The following is an 11,585-nucleotide window of genomic DNA, read 5'->3' as shown; positions in this document are numbered from 1 at the left end:
GATTGCTGTAACCAAGGAAGTAGAGGCCCAAAGACTTAGGGTTCCCTCGGTAGTGCAGATTGGACTTGGGTTCACATCCTTTCTGCTGATGGTGAAATAGAACTGGGCCCTGGGGGCATCCACACCATTCCCATTATCAAGGTGCTGCACCCTGGAGTCCCCCTTTATTCTTCCTGACTCTCTCCTCTCATATCCAATCGGCCAGCAATTGCCATCGATCTTTCTATCATAGTGTCTTATGGTAGGAGAGCTCATGCAATAAAACAGTTATGAGTCAGGCTTTGCCGGCAGACTCCAGCTGGGTCAAATCTCAGCTTTGCCCACTGGGTGATTTGGGACAAATTAATTAATCTGTGTTAAAGTTGTTTTTTTTTTTGTCTGTAAAATGGTGATAATAACATGACCTACCTTATAAGGCTGTTTTGAGGATTAAAAACATAGGAAGGGAGCCAGGCCCTGCCTCAAGCAGCAGGAAAATCGAGTCCCTAAATATTTCCCAATAAGGCAAGATTTGTGTGTTGAATGAAGGACTTTCAAGTTATTGATTGGTATTGTTTTGTTCTGAAGTATAGGATATTCTTTCATGCGCCCTTTTCATGCCCTTCTAATCCCTAATGTTTGGGTGTTTTCCAAGTTATGTGTGTATGTTTTATTTTAGAGTGTGACCAAATAAAAATAAAGCAATGACCACGATCATTAAAAAGAAATGCAAAACAAGGAAGCACATACTCACCGAGTGCACGGAGCGGATGCTGGTGACTGGCGCAGCACATGCTCTCACAATCATTACTGTCCACACAACCTTTCCCTTTCCCAGCCTGAGCCCCGGCCCAGACCTTCATCTTCCGATATCTGGACAAAAACAGCCCCCGACTCGTCTCCTGGCCTCTGTCTTTTGCATGATTATAAGGTGGGACTGTACTTTGCAGAGCTAGTTCTTTTGTTCAAGAACTTAATTGACCACAACATCATGTTCAGACTCTGCAGGCTTGCAGATGGTGCCCCATGTAACTGCTTCTGCAGACTCTGCTGTGAGTTTTGCCCACTGTACGCTTTGATAGAACAGTCCCCACAAGACTGCCCTCACTTCAGACACTGGTCACGGGTTTAGCAGTCCTAGGGTTATCCTCACTTCAGGCCAGCTGGCTACAAATCCGAGGGTCTCCACAACTGTTCTTGGGTTTGGTCATTCACTAGAAGGACTTACAGAACTCAGGAGTCCTATGCTTATTAGCACAGTTTTATTATAGCAAAAGGATACACGTTAAAATCAGCCAGGGGAAGAGACAGCTAGAGCCGAGTCCAGGAAGGGTCCTCTCATTCTCTCCCTGTGGAGTCACAGAAGCTCTGCCCTTCCCAGTCACTATGTACGACCATGCTCACTAAGTATTGCCATCTGGGGAAGCTCACTTGAGCCTTTGGTGTGCAGAGTTATTACTGGGGCTCCATCACACACTGCTCCCACGGCTGACCTTTTAGTCTCTAGCTACTTCAGGTCAGGCTTGTACCCCCAGTCATCAGTTCCTGGAGGTCATAACTGACATATAACTGACATAACCACATGGCCCTGAGGCCTCTCTCATAAATCACACTGTTAGATGGCTGGTGGCCAAAGCCCCCCAGCCACAAAGACCTTCCTATAGGGAAGGACATTCCAGAGGCCTAGAGGTCAGCTCCTAGTAGCCAAGGGCAAAGGCCAGACTTCTTTTCTAGTAAGGTTAATTCTTCACTGGACAGCCTTGTTTCCCATTGCTCTTCCACAGGGTTCAGTTCAGTTTATTTGCTCACTTATGTCTGACTCTTTGCGACCCCATGGACTGCAGCACGCCAGGCTTCCCTGTCCATCACCAACTCCCAGAGCTTCCTCAAACTCATGCCCATCAAGTTGGTGATGCCATTCAACCATCTCATCCTCTGTCATTCCCTTCTCCTTCTGCCTTCAATGTTTCCCAGCATCAGGACTCACTTTTCATGTGAGTCAGTTCTTTCCATTCGGAGAAGGCAATGGCACCCCGCTCCAGTACTCTTGGCTGGAAAATCCCATGGACAGAGGAGCCTGGTAGGCTGCAGTCTATGGGGTCGCTAAGAGTCGGACACGACTGAGCGACTTCACTTTCACTTTTCACTTTCATGCATTGGAGAAGGAAATGGCAACCCACTCCAGTGTTCTTGCCTGGAGAATCCCAGGGACGGAGGAGCCTGGTGGGCTGCCGTCTATGGGGTCTCACAGAGTCGGACACGACTGAAGCGACTTAGCAGAAGCAGCAGGAGCAGCAGTTCTTCCCATCAGGTGGCCAAAGTATTGGAGCTTCAGCTTCAGCATCAGTTCTTCCGATGAATATTCAGGACTGATTTCCTTTAGGACTGACTGATTTCATCTCCTTGCAGTCTAAGGGACCCTCAAGAATCTTCTCCAACACCACAGTTCAAAAGCATCAATTCTTCGTCACTCAGCTTTCTTCACAGTCCAACTCTCACATCCATACATGACTACTGGAAAAACCATGGCCTTGACTAGATGGATCTTTGTAGGCAAAGTAATGTCTCTGCTTTTTAATATGCTGTCTAGGTTTGTCATAGCTTTTCTTCCAAGGAGCAAGCGTCTTTTAATTTCATGGCTGCAATCACCATCTGCAGTGATTTTGGAGCCCCCAAAATAAAGTCTCTCACCATTTCCATTGTTTCCCCATCTATTTGCCATGAGGTGATGGGACTAGATGCCATGATCTTAGTTTTCTGAATGTTGAGTTTTAATAGGATATCACCCACCAAGCAAGACAACATCCAAACCATCCCATGCTTTCAGGCTGTTTTTTCTTAACCTGTAGTATTTCTTCCTTTCCTTCTAGGATCCCTAAATGTCACACTTTATATGAGATTCAGCTCAAGTCTCACTTGCCCTCTAAAACTTCATGCCAAGCTTTTCTAACTAGTTGAATATTTGCCTGTGTGGCCCTGTGGTGTGGCTATATTTATAGCCTTCCCTGAGCTTTACATCTCTGTAGCGTGGGTGCCCACCACAAAGTAATTACTCAGAAAATCCTTATTAATAATGATGGTAATTTTCCTAGTGTCTAAGGAATTCAGTAAATCTCTGTGGAAATGATCTGAGCTAAGTTTTCCTTTGGTTGTAAATTAGGCATCTTTGTTAGCTGTATCTCACTCTTTCTGATTACACGGGCTGTAATTTAGATAAGCTGCTACCTAATTGAGACAATCAAATTCAAACTGAGATTCAGAATGTTTGAAGAAAAAAAAGGTAGTGGATTGATATTTGTGGACCTTCATGTTTCCCAAAAAACAAAATGACCCAAAATATTTCCTAGAAACCAGAACTCAGTGCTAGACTCTTTTGGCAGTTATTTTTATTGCGGTCTATTTTCTGTGAGCCCAGGTGGGTTAGACTCTAGAAAACATGGGCAAATCCCATCCAGAGAACTCTTTTGAAAAATAATTGATGCCTTAAATACCAGTGCTTTGATTTTAGTATCCTGAGATCCCAGGATCCAGCACTTGGGGCGGGGTGGGGGGACCACTGTAGTGTAGACAGATGGATTTTTATTGCTTCTGGGTAGACAAACAAGTAACAGATGTCTTTAGTGAAAGGGTTGAATTACTGGCTTCAATCAAATGTGACCTTGATATGTATTTTACTTAGACCATGCCTCAGTCATCATGACAATAATATTTCTGTGTGTGTGTGTGTATGCATGTCTACTGGATGGTGTCTAGAAGCAGCTCCTTCAGTATTCAGGCAGAAAGGAGTGATGGTGCAAAGCCGAGAGTGTTTCCCTATCCATTAAACAATGATGTCAGAAAAGACTGAAACCATCATTCAGCATCACCTCTTCAGTTAAAATCATCACCTCTTCACCAAACAACCAGCTGGTGTCTCCAGCAGAGCGGAGTAGGCGTGTGTTCAAGGTCAGGGGCCACATCCTCATTCTGTACTGTATCGGTGCCCACCACCATTCTACCATGTTCTGACCCTGCTGACCCCGCTGTGTCAGCCTTCTCCCCTCCAACTTCTCCAGCCTCATCTCTTGCAGGAACTTCTAACATCCTGGATCCCCACTCTGGAGAACCACTTACTTACACATTGCACTGTTTCAGACGTCTGAGATTTTTGTCACATTTCGCTAAGGAAGTTCAGGTTTTTAAAGACAGGTCATTCACCTCTGAGCCAGGAAATTCCTTTTGTTTACATTGAGCTGAGGACTTGGCCTCTATGAGTTTTCCATACATTTGAAAGCCCTACTGACTGTTACAAGTTACTGGGCTGCTAACTACTTTGTTACGTGTTCCTCTGTCCGCATAAATGGTCTTGCGGAAGTCAAAGAATTAACATTTGATACATCCTTTCATTATTTCTTGTGACCTTCAGTGCCTTAGGCCAAGAGTCCTTATTTTTGGTGTGAAATGCAGATATAATAAAATGACTCAAACATAGCTGTTTGCCTCAAAGTGTTTCTCTTACCTGTCTTGAAACTGAGTATGAGAGAACAAGGCTATTTCAGATAGACAAGAAAAGCAATACTACTTAAACAAGAGGCATTGACCAACAGCTGCCAAGAGGTAATCTGTTCACATTGTGGACCAGAAAGATTTGTTGGATCAGGGACTTTCCTGTTGGTTCGGTGATTAAGACTCCATGTTTCCACGACAGGGAGCATGGGTTCAATCCCCAGTGGAGGAAGTTCCTCATGCAGTGTGGTGGGGCAAAAAAAAAAAAAAAAAAAAAAAAAATGTTGGATGGGTTCATGGCCAAACCACCCAAGCTTGTTGACGTTTTGCTCTCAAAGACTTATTTCTGAAGTCTTTCTGGACTCAGTGCCCTACATGAACTTTCTAAACTGCAAGGGAAGGTCTAAGTAAAGGTTTGGGATAGCAAGGTGCCACTAGCAGCCTTAGGAAATCATAGTGTGCCTCACTGAGCTCATTCAACTGTGCCATCGTTTTTAGACATGGTGGTGTCTGGGATACCTAAGGTCAATGGGATCTTCCACTCTGGGAAAGTAGCAAAGCACAGCCCTGGACCTGGTTACTATGTGTAAGATCTTTGCAATTCCACGTAAGCTCAATGTCCAGCTGAAAATCCATGCTGGGATCCATTCAGGTGAGACAAGACAGGATGGGCCAAGAGCTGCGCTTCTCCCCACACCCCACAATGCGTCAGTTTTCAGGACAGACAATGTGACACCATCTAGGCAGACAAAAAAAAAAGAACAAATATTCGAACTTCATGACTGTAACGTTAACATTTTGGCAAACGTTTCCCTTGGAAATGAAAGGAAGGGAAAGCACCATTCGTTATGTGCCAGTGCTTCCCTGGTGCCTTAGCAGTAAAGAATCTGCCTGTAATGCAGGAGACATGGGTTCCGTCACTGGGTTGGGAAGGCCTGCTGGAGAAGGGAATGCAACCCACTCCTGTATTCTTGCCTGGGAAATCCCATGGACAGAGGAGCCTGGTGGGCTATGGTTCATGGGGTCACAAGAGTTGGACATGACTGAGCGACTAAACTCACTACCTCCGTGATGCCAGATAGTCGTACATATGATCTTATTTGACCCAAGATTAAAGATTATTACTAGTATTTGCTTTATACTTTTTTTTATGGAGGTGAGCATATGGATAGTAAAGTGCACTAATGTCACTTCCACAGCCTGGTGGATTTTTACCCATGTGTACATTCCTGGAACCAGTACTCAGATGATGATAGAGTTCCAGGGCCCTAAGACTCGATTACACCCCTCCCCAAGCCTATGCTAAGTCACTTCAGTCTTGTCCAACTCTGTGCGACCCCATAGATGGCAGCCCACTAGGCTCCCCTGTCTCTGGGATTCTCCAGGCAAGAACACTGGAGTGGGTTGCCATTTCCTTCTCCAATGCATGAAAGTAAAAAGTGAAAGTGAAGTCGCTCAGTCGTGTCTGACCTCAGCGATCCCATGGACTGCAGCCTTCCAGGCTCCTCCATCCATGGGATTTGCCAGGCAAGAGTACTGGAGTGGGGTGCCATTGCCTTCTCCGTCCCCAAGCCTAGTTCCTATCAATACCACTGACCTCTGCTAGAGGTAACCATTCATCTGACTTTTTCTCCATAGATTGCTGCTGCTGCTGCTAGGTCACTTCATAGATTAGTTTTACCTGTATTTGAATTTATGTATTCTTTCATTCCAAATGCATATATTCCTCATGCCCTATGTGGTTTTAGAAAAGGCAGAGGAACCAGAGATCAAATTGCCAACATCCGCTGGATCATGGAAAAGCAAGAGAGTTCCAGAAAACATCTATTTCTGCTTTATTGACTATGCCAAAGCCTTTGACTATATGGATCACAATAAACTGGAAAATTCTGAAAGAGGTGAGAATACCAGACCACCTGACCTGCCTCTTGAGAAACCTATATGCAGGTCAGGAAACGAGAGTTAGAACTGGACATGGAACAACAGACTGGTTCCAAATAGGAAAAGGAGTACGTCAAGGCTGCATATTGTCACCCTGCTTATTTAACTTATATGTAGAGTACATCATGAGAAACGCTGGGCTGGAAGCAGCCCAAGCTGGAATCAAGTTTGCCGGGAGAAATATCAATCACCTCAGATATGCAGATGACACTACCCTTCTGGCAGAAAGTGAAGAGGAATTAAAAAGCCTCTTGACGAAAGTGAAAGAGGAGAGTGAAAAAGTTGGCTTAAAGCTCAACATTCAGAAAACAAAGATCATGGCATCTAGTCCCATCACTTCATGGGAAATAGATGGGGAAACAGTGGAAACAGTGTCAGACTTTATTTTGGAGGGCTCAAAATCACTGCAGATGGTGATTGCAGCCATGAAATTAAAAGACGCTTACTCCTTGGAAGGAAAGTTACGACCAACCTAGACAGCATATTAAAAAGCAGAGACAATACTTTGCCAACAAAGGTCTGTCTAGTCAGAGCTATGGTTTTTCCAGTGGTCATGAATGGATGTGAGAGTTGGACTGTGAAGAAACCTGAGCACCGAAGAATTGATGCTTTTGAACTGTGGTGTTGGTGAAGACTCTTGAGAGTCCCTTGGACTGCAAGGAGATCCAACCAGTCCATTCTGAAGGAGATCAGCCCTGGGATTTGTTTGGAAGGACTGATGGTAAGGCTGAAACTCCAATAATTTGGCCACCTCACGTGGAGAGTTGACTCATTGGAAAAGACCCTGATGCTGGGAGGGATTGGGGGCAGGAGGAGAAGGGGACGACAGAGGATGAGATGGCTGGATGGCATCACCGACTGGATGGATGTGAGTTTGGGTGAACTCCGGGAGTTGGTGATGGACAGGGAGGCCTGGCGTGCTGTGATTCATGGGGTCACAAAAAGTTGGACATGACTGAGTGACTGCACTGTGTGCTGTTGTTGGAGAAGGAGATGCAACCCACTCCAGGATTCTTGCCTGGAGAATATCCATGGACAGAGGTGTCTGGCGGGCTACAGTCCATGGCGTCGCCAAGAGTTGGACACAACTGAGCAACTAAGCACATGTGTTGTTGTATGTAGCAGTTAAAGTTGTTTTTTTTTTTTTTTTAAGAGAAAATCCCTGGTCTTTAAGGCCACAGGGAAGCAGTTGATATCATCACAATGATTTAAAACAATTTTAAAATAATTTATGTATGTATTTTGGATGTGCTGGGTCTTTGTTGCTGCAGGCGGGCTTTTTCTAGTTACAGCCAGTGGGGGCTATTCTGTAGCTGTGGTCACAGGCTTCTCCTTGCGGCGGCCGCTCTTGCCGTGGAGCACAGGCTCTAGGCACACAGGCTTTGCAGTTGCAGCATGTGGACTCGATAGCTGTGGGGCATGGCCTTAGTTGCCCTGTGGCATGTGAAATCGTCCCGGATTAGGGATAGAAGCTGTGTCCCCTGCCATTGCAGATGGATTCTTAACTACTGGATCGACCAGGGAAGTCCCATCATAGTGATTTGATGAATTTTGTCTATTGAGGAAATCAACCAGATACACTGCTTAGAGGAAGCCAAGTAATGCTGGAGTATTTACATACATAGTACATAAAAAGACACCAAGTATTGCATGCTAAGAGCAGTTATATAAATCTTGGCCAAACTGTAATTATATTCATTTATTCCAGGTTCTAGTTATTCAGAGAGGTGTCTTTGCACACCCTAATTTTAAAAATGGGAGTACATACATTTGGAACACAATTTAAAGGATAGAATACAAAGACTTGTATACACATATCGGGAACAGCATTATTTCTAGTAGCTCCAAACTGGAATCAACCCAATGTTCATTGCCTGGTGAATGGATAAACAAATTGTCCTCCATCCATAATATGAATTATTACTCAGCGTTAAAAAGGAATGAAATAGCAGCACTTGCAGTAATGTGGGTAAATTTTTAAAATATACTAAGCATGAGGAGAAGGCAATGGCACCCCACTCCAGTACTCATGCCTGGAAAATCCCATGGATGGAGGAGCCTGGTAGGCTGCAGTCCATGGGGTCACTAAGAGTCAGACACAACTGAGCGACTTCACTTTCACTTTTCACTTTCATGCATTGGAGAAGGAAATGGCAACCCACTCCAGTGTTCTTGCCTGGAGAATCCCAGGGACAGGGGAGCCTGGTGGGCTTCCGTCTATGGGGTTGCACAGAGTCAGACACGACTGAAGCGACTTAGCAGCAGCAGCGGCGGCAAGCATGAAGTTCAAATGCTCCACATTTTATTTGTATGATATTCTAGAAAACATGAAACAGTTATGACAGAGAGCAGATGAGTGGTTGACTGGGGCCCTGATGGTGGAGGGTATTGACTGAAGGAGAAAAAGGAAATTTTTAGGATGCTAGAACTGTTGTATATCTTGATTGAGTGGTTATACAGTTACATTACTATATACATGGCCTCAGTTTATTGACCTGCGCACTTAAAAACAGGTGAATTTTATTGTGTGTAAATTATATCTCAGTAAAGTTGAAAAAAATCCCAAGTGTGGAAAAGCGTATAAAGAGTAAAAAAGTAATTCTCCCCCTCACGCCTGTCTTTTTGCCCTTTTGTCCCCTGTCCATGTGCTCCGCACCCCTCGACCCTATTCAGATTTTGTAGAGTTTCTTTAGATTTACATAATGGGCACTTCAAGAGTTTGAAAATTGGGCTAAAAATACTAGAATTCAGTTGTCAAATTCCCTGGTGGCTCAGAGGTTAAAGCATCTGCCTCCAATGCGGGAGACCTGGGTTTGATCCCTGGGTTGGGAAGATCCCCTGGAGAAGGAAATGGCAACCCACTGCAATATTCTTGCCTGGAGAATCCCATGGACGGAGGAGCCTGGTAGGCTACAGTCCACGGGGTCGCAAAGAGTCGGACACGACTGAGCGACTTTACGTTTCACGTTATCATAAAAAGAATTCCCCAAATTATTTGACCATATGCTGTTTTTTGGGCAGCCCTTGCCGAATACTTGCTACCGACCAACTACTTTGCAAGGCTCCTCATCCTATCCTCCCCACAGCCCTCTGGAATGTATATTAGTAGTCTTGCTCGACCAATGAGCAAAGTGAAGAATAGAAATGTTAAGCGACAAGGTTAACAGCTAGCCAGTGCACCAGTCACTGAGCTAATCGGTAGCAGAGGTGGGGTTCAATTTTACTATATGGGCTGCGGAAGCGAGCACCAGAGCAGGGGTTCAAATCCGGTTGTGTGCCAGATGAGCGCAGGGTCCCTGATCTGTGGTGCACTCAGCTATGCTGTTGTCTTGATTGCGAAGAGAGGCTCAGACGGAGAACCACTAGGCCCAGAGAGCAGCCAGTGTGAGCTCCTTTCTAAATGTGCAATTGTTTTAGCCCCAAACTTAGACCAACCTGTGTCCTTTACCTTGACCCCACACCCCTTCAGAGTCTTTGGTTAGTATGAGTTCTCAAAACAGGAGGATTCTTTTTCCAGACAGAAAAAAACAAGAATATTCTTAAATATTTTGGGACCTCCTCTGTTTTCATCTTTGTTTCTTATTCAAGTGAAAAACTAATTCTCCTGCAAAAGATGAAGGTTTTCCTTATGCATGAAATGTCTTTTTTTTCAGTTCACATTAAAGCTTTATCAAATTTAATTTTCCCATCGCGCCGGAGCAGGAATAAGGGATAGCTCAGTAGTGATAAAGCCTTTCTGTCCCAAGGAGCACCTTCTCCTTCAAATAGTCCCCTCAAGGGACACAGGCAGCCACACATGCTTACCTTGGCCAAATGACCAGCTGCAGGAGTTTTAGCAAAACAAATATTTTGAACCATAGGAGTCATACATGCTCTGTAGTTTTATTCTCTCTTCAGCTGTCTTCTGTCAAGGGCGGGGTCAGGTATTGAGACAGTGTCAGAAATGACTTCAACTTGGAAAGAAAAAGGAAGGAATATAAGAAGACTGCTACTCACGAAAATATTCCAGTGCTCTTTGAAATTCTCTCGTATTGTGCTAAGCTAGACTCCCCCCACCCCCACGCCTCGTTCAGACAGTGGTCTGGCCTGACTCCTAAAGCAAGGAGTTACAATACAGTGTCAAGCTGAAAGAAATTCGTGTCAAAATTTCTATAGCCGGCTGAACATCCATCCTGAATGGGCTTTTGTTCATCAGTGGGTGTGTGGGATGAGCAGACAGCTAGAAGGTTTTCTAAATGTAAAGTGAAATCTGTGCTGTCAAAGGGCGCCAGAAGCCCTGTGTTATTGAGATTAGGGTTCTACCGGCCTCTTGTCACCTGAGCCCAGTGTCCAACATGCCAGGCTCCTTATACTTCCCATGGCGCCAGTGCTGAAGGACCCACCTGTCAATGCAGGAGGCATAATAGACTTGGGTTTGATCCCTGGGTAGGGAATATCCCCTGGAAGAGGGCAGGGCAACCCACTCCAATATTCTTGCCTGGAGAGTCCCATGGACAGGGGAGCCTGGCAGGCTAGAGTCCATGGGGTCATACAGAGTCAGACACGACTGAAGCGACTTAGCATGCACGCACACAGCCTCTCTAACTTCCATGCTCCATGAGCCTGGACAGTGCCATGCTCACAGTCGTATCTCCAGTGCCTTTTAGCCCTCTGCCCAGCACACAGAAGGTGCTAATGATAAAGCAGGGCTGGAACAGCCGACAGAATCACCTCACCCAACCTGGTGCCTGCGTGGGAGAGTCCCTCTCCAGAGGCCAGGCAGGAAAGGAAAGAGGCTGGGTGAGGCTAGGGCAGTCTAGATGGAATTAACCTCTTTTCCATGAGTTCAGCAACCACTCGGCTCACCTGATGGATGCCATGTGGTCCCAGCGTTTCCAGATTTCAAGTTTGCAAGAGAATTCAGAAGTTCAGATTTGGGGGATTTCCCTGGTGGTCCAGTGGCTGAGATTCCGAGCTCCCAATGCAGGAGGCCGGGTTCAGTCTCTGAACGGGGAATTAGATCCCACGTGCTGCAACTAAAAATCCCTTGTGCTGCAAGGAAGATCGGAGATCCCGAACGCTGCTGCTAAGACGCAGCACAGCCAAATAAATAAATACTAATGTACTTAAAAAAAAAAAGTAGTCTAGATTTTCATGTGGAATTTCCTGAATTGTATAATACTATTTAGGCAAAATATTTG

The sequence above is a fragment of the Ovis aries genome, chromosome 2 (genome assembly GCF_016772045.2).
Source record: "Ovis aries strain OAR_USU_Benz2616 breed Rambouillet chromosome 2, ARS-UI_Ramb_v3.0, whole genome shotgun sequence".
In the NCBI taxonomy this organism is placed as follows: Eukaryota; Metazoa; Chordata; class Mammalia; order Artiodactyla; family Bovidae; genus Ovis; species Ovis aries.
This window is presented reverse-complemented; position numbering follows the sequence as displayed.